General features: G+C 61.1%; 2 long non-coding RNA genes across 2 annotated transcripts; one reads left to right on the plus strand and one right to left on the minus strand.

The window, feature by feature from the left end:
- Nucleotides 1–827: 827 nt before the first annotated feature.
- On the minus strand, nt 828–7,120 carry LOC136011866 (uncharacterized). The gene is made up of 3 exons (XR_010611490.1): nt 6,735–7,120; nt 4,936–5,991; nt 828–4,405 (listed from the first exon to the last, which is right to left on the minus strand). It is a non-coding gene; the product is annotated as an uncharacterized LOC136011866 (long non-coding RNA).
- Nucleotides 7,121–7,487: 367 nt separating this feature from the next.
- On the plus strand, nt 7,488–10,597 carry LOC136011867 (uncharacterized). Its single transcript, XR_010611491.1, has 2 exons — nt 7,488–8,232; nt 8,622–10,597. It is a non-coding gene; the product is annotated as an uncharacterized LOC136011867 (long non-coding RNA).
- The last annotated feature ends 452 nt before the right edge of the window (nt 10,598–11,049 follow it).

Genomic DNA, 11,049 nt, shown 5'->3' on the forward strand with positions numbered 1-11,049 from the left:
AGCTCCCGTCCTACATCTCGACTGGCAGCGCCCTGCGAGCAGGGGCTGCCCTTGTCCCGTCACTCTGCCTCGCCTGCACAGAACAGAGATTTGGCTCAAAGGTCTCCACGGGGCTTTGGAAATAACACGGAAGCCGGGGGTAAGACACTGCAGGGTACCCGGCTTGGCCAGACCCAGGGTTTCACCAAGAGATGCTCAGCTATTAGCCCCGGGCAACCCCTTTCCCACTCAGCATCCTTAAGAGGGCTCAGGCAGCATATCCCAGCTTTCTCTGTCTTCCTCTATCCAGCCAAGCTGGCTGCTGCCCGCTCTCTGTGGCTCTAAGTAGCTTTAGCTAAATCCCCAGCCGGAGGAAGCTGCTAATCTCCACGGCTTTGTGGACAGCGGGATCGCCGGCAGCGCCGGATCGGGCAGCAGGGTCAGGGGTGGCACAGTGGAGCGACAGGACATGTTCTGAGGGAAAAGGTGCAGTGAGGAGGCATGCCCACCCAGCCGAGCAAAGCCACCCGGCTGTGGTGTTCCCTGGCTCAGCCGGGCTCCTACAGCCAGTGGCAGAAGGGAAGCAGGGATTTGTGCCTCGGAAGGAGCAGCTCAATTCCTTTCCATGAAGCAGATGTCAGGGCTTAGGAATAAATTGCCTCCAGCAGGAATACAAGTTGGGAGAAATGTAAGACCCAAGGCTTTACACATCCAGTCCACGGGGCCTGGGACTAGAGCAGAAACTGGCGTTCAGCTTCAGCACCCGGACCCGGCCGACCCCCCACCCTGGCCCTGCTCCCCACGGAGCACAGCCCCCCCGCTGCCTGTTTCCACAGGGGAAGTGCGTTTCCCGTGGAAGGTTATTCCCGGCACGGGTAGCTTTTCCGCCAGGATTTCTAAAAATAGTAACTCAGGCCGAGCCAAGAAGCAGCTTTATTTTCCTTTATTCCACTTCTAAAGCGAAGCTGCTCCCGCGGGAGGACACCCGCTACCCCCAGCCCCCGCTCGGGCGGAGGCAGCGCCCTGTCTCTGCCGGGGGATGCGCAGAGGGTCTCCCATGCTCCGGCCCGGGGCCGCCCCCCCGCTGCCCTCCGTGTGGCCCCGCATTCCCCCCCGCCTCACCGGCCGGTCGCCATGGCGACAGTGACCTCACGCGGGGATGGGCGAGCGGACCGGTCGCCTAGCAACCGTCCTGGTGACATCAGAAGCCCTGTCCGGTTCCCACGGCAACCCGCGGGGCAGGGCGGGAGGCGGGACCCCCCCCACACCCCCCCTGAGACCCGCGGCGAAAGGGTTAACGCGCATAAATCTGCATAACTTAGTGACGTCAGCCGCGGGCCAACCGCATCGGGGAGGGTCCGATAAGGAATGAGCCCGGCTGGCCCCCCCGGCGGTTTGTGGGGTAAAATGGGGCAGTTCATCACCCACGACCCCCCCAAAGCATCGCCCAAGCACAGCCCAGCTCTGCCCGAACGGGGGGCACTAACCCCGGCACGGTCCCCCCCCCGCCCTTCTGGGGGGGTTGATGCACCGTGGGGGACACCGCGGCAGCGGCTCCTGAACGAGGAGCACAAAATGTTTTAGGCCAGGGGCCACTCGGGGTGCAGCCGGATGGGAGCGTGTTCTGGATGAAGCATCTGGCATGAGGTGCTTCCTGCCCCCCCCCCCCCCAAGCAAACTGTGTGCACCCTTCATCCCCCGTAAGGTGCATCCTTGCTTCACCTCATGTGGGCACCCCTCACCCTGGCAAACACGCTCCCTCCCCCGTGGCTCTGAGCCCCGGTTGTGTCCCTCTAGCCTCAAGTGCAGCCAAGGTAAAGAGCAGGTTTTCTGTACCGTGGATATACCTTTCACCACCGTGGGCTACCAGTTCACAAACTGGGATGATAAGGTTACACTCGTAGAAATGCCCCATGCCACCGGAGGCCTTTGCAGAAGTTAATTCCCAGTGTCAGTGATATCCCCGAGTGGGATTAGCCACTAGATAGCACTCTTGCTTTACACACGGGTGAGGGAGCTGGCAGGTACTTGGCAGCAGGGAGAGGAGATACTGAAGGCAGCCTGTTCACCCAAGCACTACCCACCACCAAGGACGTAATCCCAAATGGGTGCACTGCAGCGGCTGGGAAAGAGCCAGCTCCTCTGGCCCCGCCGCCAGCCCAAAATAGCCATAGCAGGGTGACTTTCAGCAGGGATGCAATCCATATGGCTCTATGGGTAGGGTGCTGCTCGCTGAAACACATCTGTCTCTGGGACAGTGACTGCTCATCCCTTGGAATGACAGCAGCAAGGATCAGGGGATGCTTTTGGTGGGAGAAGAGAGCTGGATCTCCGTTTTGCTGCTCACTTGGACACAGTCCTGTTAGTGGGATAACCACACCTTCCTGGGACAGCCGGCTCCACAGGAAAGCACCTACGTGCCAGTCACTCACCATCACTGGGACAGGCTGGATTCATCCCCATGACCCAACACATGCTGCAAATTCCCCTCGCGCATTTATTTCCCTCTCGGTCACTGTGACTCATGCTCTCTGCCTGCCTGTTTACAGGCTGTATTCCCAGTGTCCCTGTGGAAGCAATGACCGGTTAGGAGAAACTGGGCTGCTTGCCCAGATCCTTGAGGAAAAGCCCCCAGAGGCCTGGGAGCGGGAAGGAAAGGGCAAGGAAGGGACGCCTGCACACTGGGACCCTTCTGAATGAACAGAGGCCACTGCATATCTCAGAGAGTGGCTACACCCAGGAGCGCGGGGTAATGCCAGGGCTGGCACGCCACCCTGCTGGGCATCACTGGCAGCCAGATGCCTGTGGGGCAGAGGTGGGTACCACCCACACAGCTTGAGCTCCAAAAGGTCAAGCATCACCAGCCTGGAAACGGTGCCCACTCTGCCTCCCTTCTTCTCCCATCAGTGGATGTCCAACGTGCCAGCCCTGCTTGGGCCAGAGATGAGGGGAAGGACATCAAGAATGTCGCAAAGGGATAGTGGGCTGATGGCAGAAGAGCAGGAGGGTGGAAGGAGCCCCAAGGAACTGGCAGGTTGCCCTTGAAACAGCTCCAGAGGGAAGTTCCCAGCGGGTGCATCCCCCCACCCTGCATCCCGGCCCTGCCTCCCTGGGGATGCTGAGTCTCTCAGGAGGGGCGGTGGGGGGAGGCTGCGCTTTGTGGTTTCACGGTGCATCTATGCCCTTTGAATCCCCATGTGAATGTGGAGGTGGTAAAATGTCACCAGCTGGGCCCTGGGGAAGGGGGCCAGGCGCATAAAACCCCAACAAAGGGTGGCCATTGTCTGGGGAGAGGCAGCAGTGGGACAACTGGGAAGCCCACTGTGTGCCCCTAGCCCTCCGCAGCCCCTGCCACCCCACAGCGCAGGTACCCGATGAAAAGGCAGTTTTATCCCCGCCCAAACTCCAGTGGGAGGTGATGCAGATCCCCAGCATCTCAGGGCAGAGCACAAACGTGCCACCCCAGGTAACAGGGAGAGACAGAGGGGATCTCCATGTGCCCCAGCCCCCTGACCTTGCTCTGGACTGCCCATGCTGCTCTCCCCATTCCAGCCTCCCATTCCCTCATCCTGGAAAGGTTTGCATGCGTGGGCAGACAGGACAATCCTGCTTGGGCTTAAGGAACAGCTCGGCCTCCCATCCAGCTCCTCCATTTCAGGACCTTTTATGGCCATTGGCTCAGGCAGGACTGCAGCCAGGGTGGCTTTCCATCCCACTGGGTCCTGCCAGGCAGGGGGAAGGGACACTGATGGGGTCACTCGGGGATGCCCCGGGGGCAGCTTACCCTCCGCATGCCATGGAAGAGCAGCATTCTGGGGACACCACATCTGGCACACTGTGAAGTTTACTTTGTGCCTGCTGCTGTGCCCTGAGATAGATGGATTGAGGGATACGCCCAAATATTTGACAAGAGTGTTGTGAACTCCACAAGGTCTGAGTGGAGGGATCGTGGCACAAAAAGACTCCATCCCACCACGGAGCACGGCTGAACACCCCAGCCTGTCTCTGGGGAGAGGTGCTGGGGAGCTGATGGGCACCTGGGATGGGGTGGGTGGAGGAAGGTGAGACCCATCCCAAACCCTCACCTCCATCCCCAGGCTGACAAGTTCCTGTGCTCCACCCCAGAGCTGGCTGCAGGCAGGCAGAGATGAAGCAGTCCCCAGGCCCAGGATGAAAGGTGTTGCTGCAACCACCACCTGCCATTTCCTCCCACATGGCAGGAGCTATGGAACAGGTTCTTCAGCAACCCCCTGGCACGATGACAGGATGGGGAAAGGCTGGGAAAGGTGCCAGTCGAGACTTGGCACTGCTGGTCAGAGCAGCCCTGCACGTGGCTGGGAGAGGAGCACCACAGACCCTGGCTCTGCCAGTAGGAAACCAAGCTAGATGGTTGCTGTGTGGGGCCGCTAACCACAGCCAAAATCCCCTGGGAAGCAGGTGTAGGAGAAAACACAGGTTTAGTGCATTCGCAGGATTGGGACCCAAATCTACCCACCAGCTCCAGGCAAGGTGTAGGAACAGAGGTGTTCACAGCACTTGAGCAAGGTGACCAAGGATACACCACATCGCACTGGGGCTGGTGGTGAGACACATCCCCTCCCAGCTGCAAGCCAGGGTCCAAAATGGGGTCCCCATTGCTGTTCCTGGGCTGGGGAATGCTGGGGGTGGAGGCAGACATGCTGGCAGCTCCACAGCACACGCATCGCAGTGTGAGCCCAAGTGTGGGAGTTTACGGGGCTTTGACGCAGGAGACGTGTGATGGGAGAATTGTTGCCAGGCTCAGAGAGGGATCCAATCGCACTGGGGTGCTCTCGGCAGATTAAGGATTGGAAAGCTCTGGTAATTACTTTGCAGTATAAAAATAGGCCCGGCTTTATCCCTCGCCCTGATCTCCCGCTCCCACCTCGCCCTGCCCCAATCCTCCCCCCCACCCAAGGGCAAGCAGATGCCACCCACCTGGCGAGCAGGGCAGGAGGGCAGAAAACAGCTGCCAGCCTGGCGCCAGCCTTTCTGCGGTGGAGGGGATAAAAAAAGAGGGAGAGAGGGGCCAGGATGGGGCAGCAACAGCAGCACAGCAATGGCATCTGGCTGGCACGTGTGAACCAAGCAGAGAGGGGAGCTGGGAGAGGAGCCGGGGCACGCACAGAGGCGTCCCCACATACTGCAGGGCATTGTGCCAGGGGAGGGAATAGCCCGCAGACATCAGCAGAGCGGACACCCCATCAGGAGAGGACCACATCTGTCGGACCATCTGACACAAAGAAGGAGCATGGCTCCATCTCTGGCCATACCCACATGCTGATGGCTCAGGGAGGACCTAAGAGAAGGCTGTTCCAGACATGGAGCATGCAGTGGCACGGATTTACTCAGGGCAGTTACCAGACCTCCCATTTCCCTTTGCTAGGACCTGGGGACACGTGGTGGTTGGAGAAACAGAGACAAAGCATGTGGCAAACACTCCCAGACATGTAGCCCAGACTGTCTTCTCACCTCTCCCTCAGCCTGCAATAGCTCTGGCCAATCTGTATCTCACAGCAAAGCCAAAGCATGGCCTCTCCCCCTTATCCCCATCCTTGCATCCACTGTGCTTCTTTGCCTGGCTCCGACTAAAGGAAAAGCTGCTCCCTGCACCTTCCCTGTGAGGCCTCTGCAGCACCAGCATGCAGGCAGAAGAGCACACCGGGACTCGTAGTCTGGCAGCAAGCCACAGCGTGTTGCATGCAACCCGTTTAACACTGCAGGCTCCCGCCCACCCCAGCCCCGCTGGGGAAATGGCTCAGCTTCATCCAGAGGATTCTGGATGCAGGATGGCAACTCCCAGTCCTGTTTCGGGCCATGTAAACCTCGGGCTAGCAGAGCAGCAACTGTATCTCCTTTTGCTAGGCTCAGGCAGGCAGCAGGGATCACGCAAGAGGAAGCGCTGCCCTCATGCAGGTCCTCTGCAGCATCGGTGCCTGCGCAGCACAGCCCGCTCTCCGGAGTTCCCCCATCTCCAGGTTCACGGCGAGGGCACTGGGGTACAGAGTCAAGACGTGGTTGGCAGAGCGGTGTGCGGGTTGTGCAGGCAAGCATCGGCAGCATTTCTGCCACAAGCATATAGAAGGGCTAATACCAGCTCCACGAATGCCGCATCTGCCCCCCAGCCACCCTTTTTCCCCACTGTCACCCACACCTTCCTTTACAAGCACGACACCCCTAAATCCACCCCATACAGACCCGCAAAGCCCTGCATGCCAAAACACATTCACCCCTCTCTGCTGCACTCCAGACACTCTGCAGCCCCTAACCCATGTGCAAATGCTTTAGCCCCTCTGTACCCCCCAACTTGCGGCAGGATGCCTGGGGGTGGGGGGGCAGAGCCCACTCACCCCCCACCCCGTCGGGACGGCTGCAAGCCCCTTCATAGCCACCAGCTTCGAGCAACCACCGCAGCACGGAGGGGTGCTGAGGGCGGGGTGCCCTGGAACCCCCACAAACCTCGCACTACGCACGGCCGCCCCCAGCCCGGTTTGCAGCCGAACAGCCCTCCCCTCCCGGCGGTATTTTTCCACCACCACCCCCGGTCCTTTGTTCTTTGCAAATCCCGGATCCGGCCCCTTCCTGGCAAGGGGGTCGCATGCATTCCGCTGCCACCCGGGGGAACCACCCTCCCGCCTGAATCCCCTAAGGGTTGCCCCTTCGTCCTCGGCGGGGTCGCGGGCAGGGGGTGCCGGAGGGGAGCTGAGGCCCTGGCCGGCCGCCCCCTCCCCGCTTGCCTGGCTGCGGCCGCTGCCTCTTTAGCCTCCGCCCGGCGCCTGGGCTGCGGAGCCGCCATGGGGGACCAGAGCTGCCGCGCTGCACGGGTGCGGAGCCGCCCAAAGGTACTGGAGCCTCCGCGGTGCGGGAGCGGCCGGAGCCCGCCGGGTACTGATCCACCGCAAGGATGCCGGAGCCGGTCTCGGCGCCGCCGCTCTCAGCTTCTGCCCGCCCTGCGCCGCTGCCTCCAGCTCCCCCGGGCCGCCACCTCGGGGCCCGGGCGGGGGGGCCTGCGTGCTCCCCGCCCCGCTGCCGGGGAACAGGGACTAGGACTGCGGCTGGAGGAGGACCGGGATCCCCCAGTCCTCAATCCCTGCTGCAGTGGGAGATCGGGTCTCATACCCCCTAGCTGAAATACTCCCCCACCCACCCCAAAGCTCTGCTCCTGTAAGGTCTGCTCTCCCCCTCTCCTGCTCGTGGTGCTGCTGTCTCCTGTATCCCCGGTCTCTGCTCCCCAGCACCCCTCTCCACCTACAATGCACAGCTCTGCTCTTACCAGACCCATTTCTTCTACCCGCCCTTCAGTCTCTGCTTCCAGGGGTGCTGTTGACAGGGTGCCCCACCAGCTCTCCCCTCTCCGAGATGTAGATCACACACACACACACACACCCCGCCATAAATGCCCCAGCAGCAGCATTCAGTCGCACCGCAGATACAGCCCCGTTCGTGTGTGTCGTGTCGTGTCCCGTCCCGTTCCGTCGTCGTCCCGTCCCCCCCCCGGGGAAGGGGGACTCCCTGCCCCTCCCAAGCAGGTTTCACCTCCCTTTCCCCTAATAATAGGGAACCCCGGACCATCTGTGCTTAGGGGAGAGGTTGTTCTGCCCGGGGCTCTGCAGCTAGAGCAGGCAGGACCCCAAGCTGAGAGTGGGGCAGGATGCCAAGTGAGCACTGAGCAGGGAAGAGGGGCACACGGTAAAACCCCGTGTGAAGCAGCGTGTAGGAAAGGACATGCTGAGACTGTCTCGAGGACAGTCGCGAGCAGCAGGTACCTGAGCAGCACAGGGAAGGGGTGACCGGTTCCTCCTGCTTGCCATTAGGCGAGTTATTAATTGCCCTACGCCTCTGTGAGAGCAGTCCCCTGGTCTCCAGCTTCCTACACGAGTGACGGTGGGATGCAGCCGGCTGGCTGGGGAGGGATCACTGGGGGGCCGCAGCACCCTCAGCTTAGGGCTGTGCTGTGAAATCCAAGCACGACCAGACAGACAGGCTCATTGCTTGCCTTGGCTGTGCCCCCTGCCTGGCAAAGTGACCGTGGGCAGCTGTGCTGGCAGCCGCAGCCCACCTGTGGATCCAACCTGTGTCTGGCCACACACCTCCCAAGCCCAGCTCTTGGATCATCACCACCACCTCATCCCTGCCTCAGAGCTGCTGCAGACAAGACACTCTGATCTGCTCTCTCTGTGATGGAGAAGGACACGCCAGAAGGACAAAAAGCAGAGCTGCTCTGGCAAGGAAAAGGCAAGTTAAACCTCCCTCCCTCCCTTCCTTCCTCCCTCCCTGTTTTCGTGGGGAAATGTGCACAAACCCAGTGTTATCCTGCCGCTTTGGGGCTTGGGCTGTGCTCAGCTGCTGGCAGAGCCTGCACAGCCTGGCACAGCCCTCCTTGCTGCCCCCCTGGCACCCGACTGCTGCGCTGAGACCACGCCAACTCATTTCACCCAGGGCGAGCAATGACAGCTCCCCGCTGAGTGGGGCTGGACAGGGCGGTTTAACAGCCTGATTGGCTTTGCCTGTTGGAATGAGCAGAGGAGAAGGGCTGGCGCCCCGACAGAGAGGAGGGACGATCATAGGTCTCCTGGTGACACTTGGCCAACTCATTGCATCCGCTCTCTGCCCTCCTTTTCCAGCTGTCTGGGCTGGACTGGAGCTGCCTGGATGGAGACGGCTGCCCTACACGCCATGAGTCCTCAAGCACTCCTTTGGGGTAGGGGACACAGTGTTCATGCAGGGGACGAGTGTGGCAGCTTTGGGCCGTTTGTGGGGTGGAGCTGGATGACAGTGGTGGGATGGGGCTGGCACCATAGCAGAGTGCGCAGGAGGAAAACTGAGCCACGGCGGCTGTACGGGCTGCGTCCGGGGTTAGGGAGGAGGCTCTGCCCGGCTCTCCGGAGGGCAGTGCCCGGGTGGAGCGGGCACAGCGCTTCCTGGGAGGGCAGCAGAGCTGATGGTGGTGAAGATAACGCTAAAAATACGCCAGAGGCTTTGTTGCCGGCGACAATAGCCCGCACTATTTTTAGCTGTTGTGGCGCTAGCGGCTGAGCGGCTCCTCCGTTCCCGCTGCTGCCCCATCCCGCCCTCGGTGCTGCCGGCCCACCCCCCGGCCCCCTGGGGCTGCTTCCCGGTGCTGTGGAAACCGTAACGTTAGAAACAACACAAACACCTCACGGGCTGCCACCCCCGGCTGAGTCACGGCGCTGCCTGCTCCTCTCGCCCGTCTCCCCCTCCCTCCCACCCCTGGCCCCAAAACCCAATAGCTGGCGTTCCCCTAGCCAGCCCTGCTCCCATTTATGGGGCACTGCCTCTTCCAGGGCCGGACTCGGGCTTGGCTTCAGCTTCCCCCATCCCGGGACTCCAGGAGCTGGGGATTTATGGAGCAAACCTCATGGTGGCATGGCTGTCCCCAGCCTCATGACATCAGGATGTTCCCTTGCTTCCCCACTCCAGAGAGCCTGGCTCCAAGAGGTGCGCGATTTGCCAGCATGGCCCCAGCCCTTGCTCTCAGCCCCACTGGTGGCTGCAGCTCCAGCAGAGTCCTTGCCCACTGCCAGGGACAAAAATAGCCAGGCAGGAGCAGGCAGAGACAGAAAGAGCTGCCTCACACTCCATGTGAGGGCCAGGCTGGGGTGCTGTGCCTGGCCCCCTCATCCAACTGAGCAGGGGGCATGAGCAGGGAAGGGGATTTTGGGGTAATAGCAGTGGTGGGACATGGGGAAACAACGCAGCTCTGCTCTGCCCCCAAGGGAGTGTCAGTGCCAGGCACCCGCCAGACTCAGTACAACCATGCCTTCATCCCACCTCCTAGGGGGCAAAAGGGATGCGCACGGGACCCTATCCCACCTCCCGGAGGTGATGGGGTGTCTCACTGTGGCACCACTGCTGTGCTGCCCCAGCCCCCACAGAGGTTTTGGGGTGGTTTTCAGGGAGCTGGCAAACTGCCGTCGGGCAAATGGGGCTGTAGCCCCACAGCAGAGGCTGTGTACCCTGATACCGGTACAGCTTCCCTCCCTCCACCACCCGCAGCGCAATGCCCCTGGCACACACTGGTGCACAAGGGGTAGGAAAGTGTCGGCACTGTCTCCTCCCTAAAGCAAGGCAGTGGCCAGCAGGAGGGTTGGGGTGGTGGCCATGACCGTGATGATGTTGGGATGTTCTGGGGCTGAGGGCAGCTCACGCTGCGGGTACGAATTCATTAACACTGAGCAGCTCTGGATGCTGTCCCAGGGTTGGGGTTTTTTCTATTTTCATTTTAACCAGCTCCGGGCCTGCCTGCATCTGCCGGATCCTGGGACTGGAGGGAGAGGGGGAAGAAGCACCCATGTAGATGCTTGTGAGTGCTGGGGTAGCATCACAGGCACCCCACCAGCTAGATGCTCCCCGCTCCCCCAGATGCGGGTGCTCCTGCTGACCCTTGCTGGCTCTGGGGACTAGTGCAGCCAAAGGCAGCTTTCAGGGCTCAATGCAGGCCCCGCTTTTCAGCTGTGGGGTATTTTTAACTCTCCATGCCGCCTGCAAGAGACTCACACATGCACTTTGTGCCTCTCTCGCAGCCCTGAAAATTATCTGGGAAAGGGGATTTTAAATAAAAGCTGTAAGCACCCTCAAATGGTACTTTTATTACTCCGGAGCGCTGGGGGGGTGGAGTGTGGGTGAAGGACAAGGGCTGTGGGGTGCAAAGCTGGGCATGCATGCACCTGAGTCCTGTGATGGGGGGAGGGGGCTGGCCCCAGCTGAGATCTGTGGGGTGCGAGTGCATGTCCAGCTGTGTGCGTGTGTCCAGATGTGCATGTGCATGGACGCCTGGCTGTGTGCCCGCAGTGGGGCTGCTAGACAGCGCAGGTGTCTATGGGTGCTTGCTGTGCGCAGGCTGGGGTCACACAGGGGAAGGGACATCCCCACTGTGGCACGAGGCACCACTCAAGCTCAGCCCAGGCATCACTTCCTGCTCATGAAATGGGCACTTCTCCCTGCCAACCCTGTAACTCCCCAGTGAAAAAACCGGTGTGGTGCCAAAAGCATCCCCGTGCCCCACGCCTTGCACACAGGCGGCCAGAGAGA

The sequence above is a fragment of the Lathamus discolor genome, chromosome 3 (assembly GCF_037157495.1).
Source record: "Lathamus discolor isolate bLatDis1 chromosome 3, bLatDis1.hap1, whole genome shotgun sequence".
Lineage (NCBI taxonomy): Eukaryota > Metazoa > Chordata > Aves > Psittaciformes > Psittacidae > Lathamus > Lathamus discolor.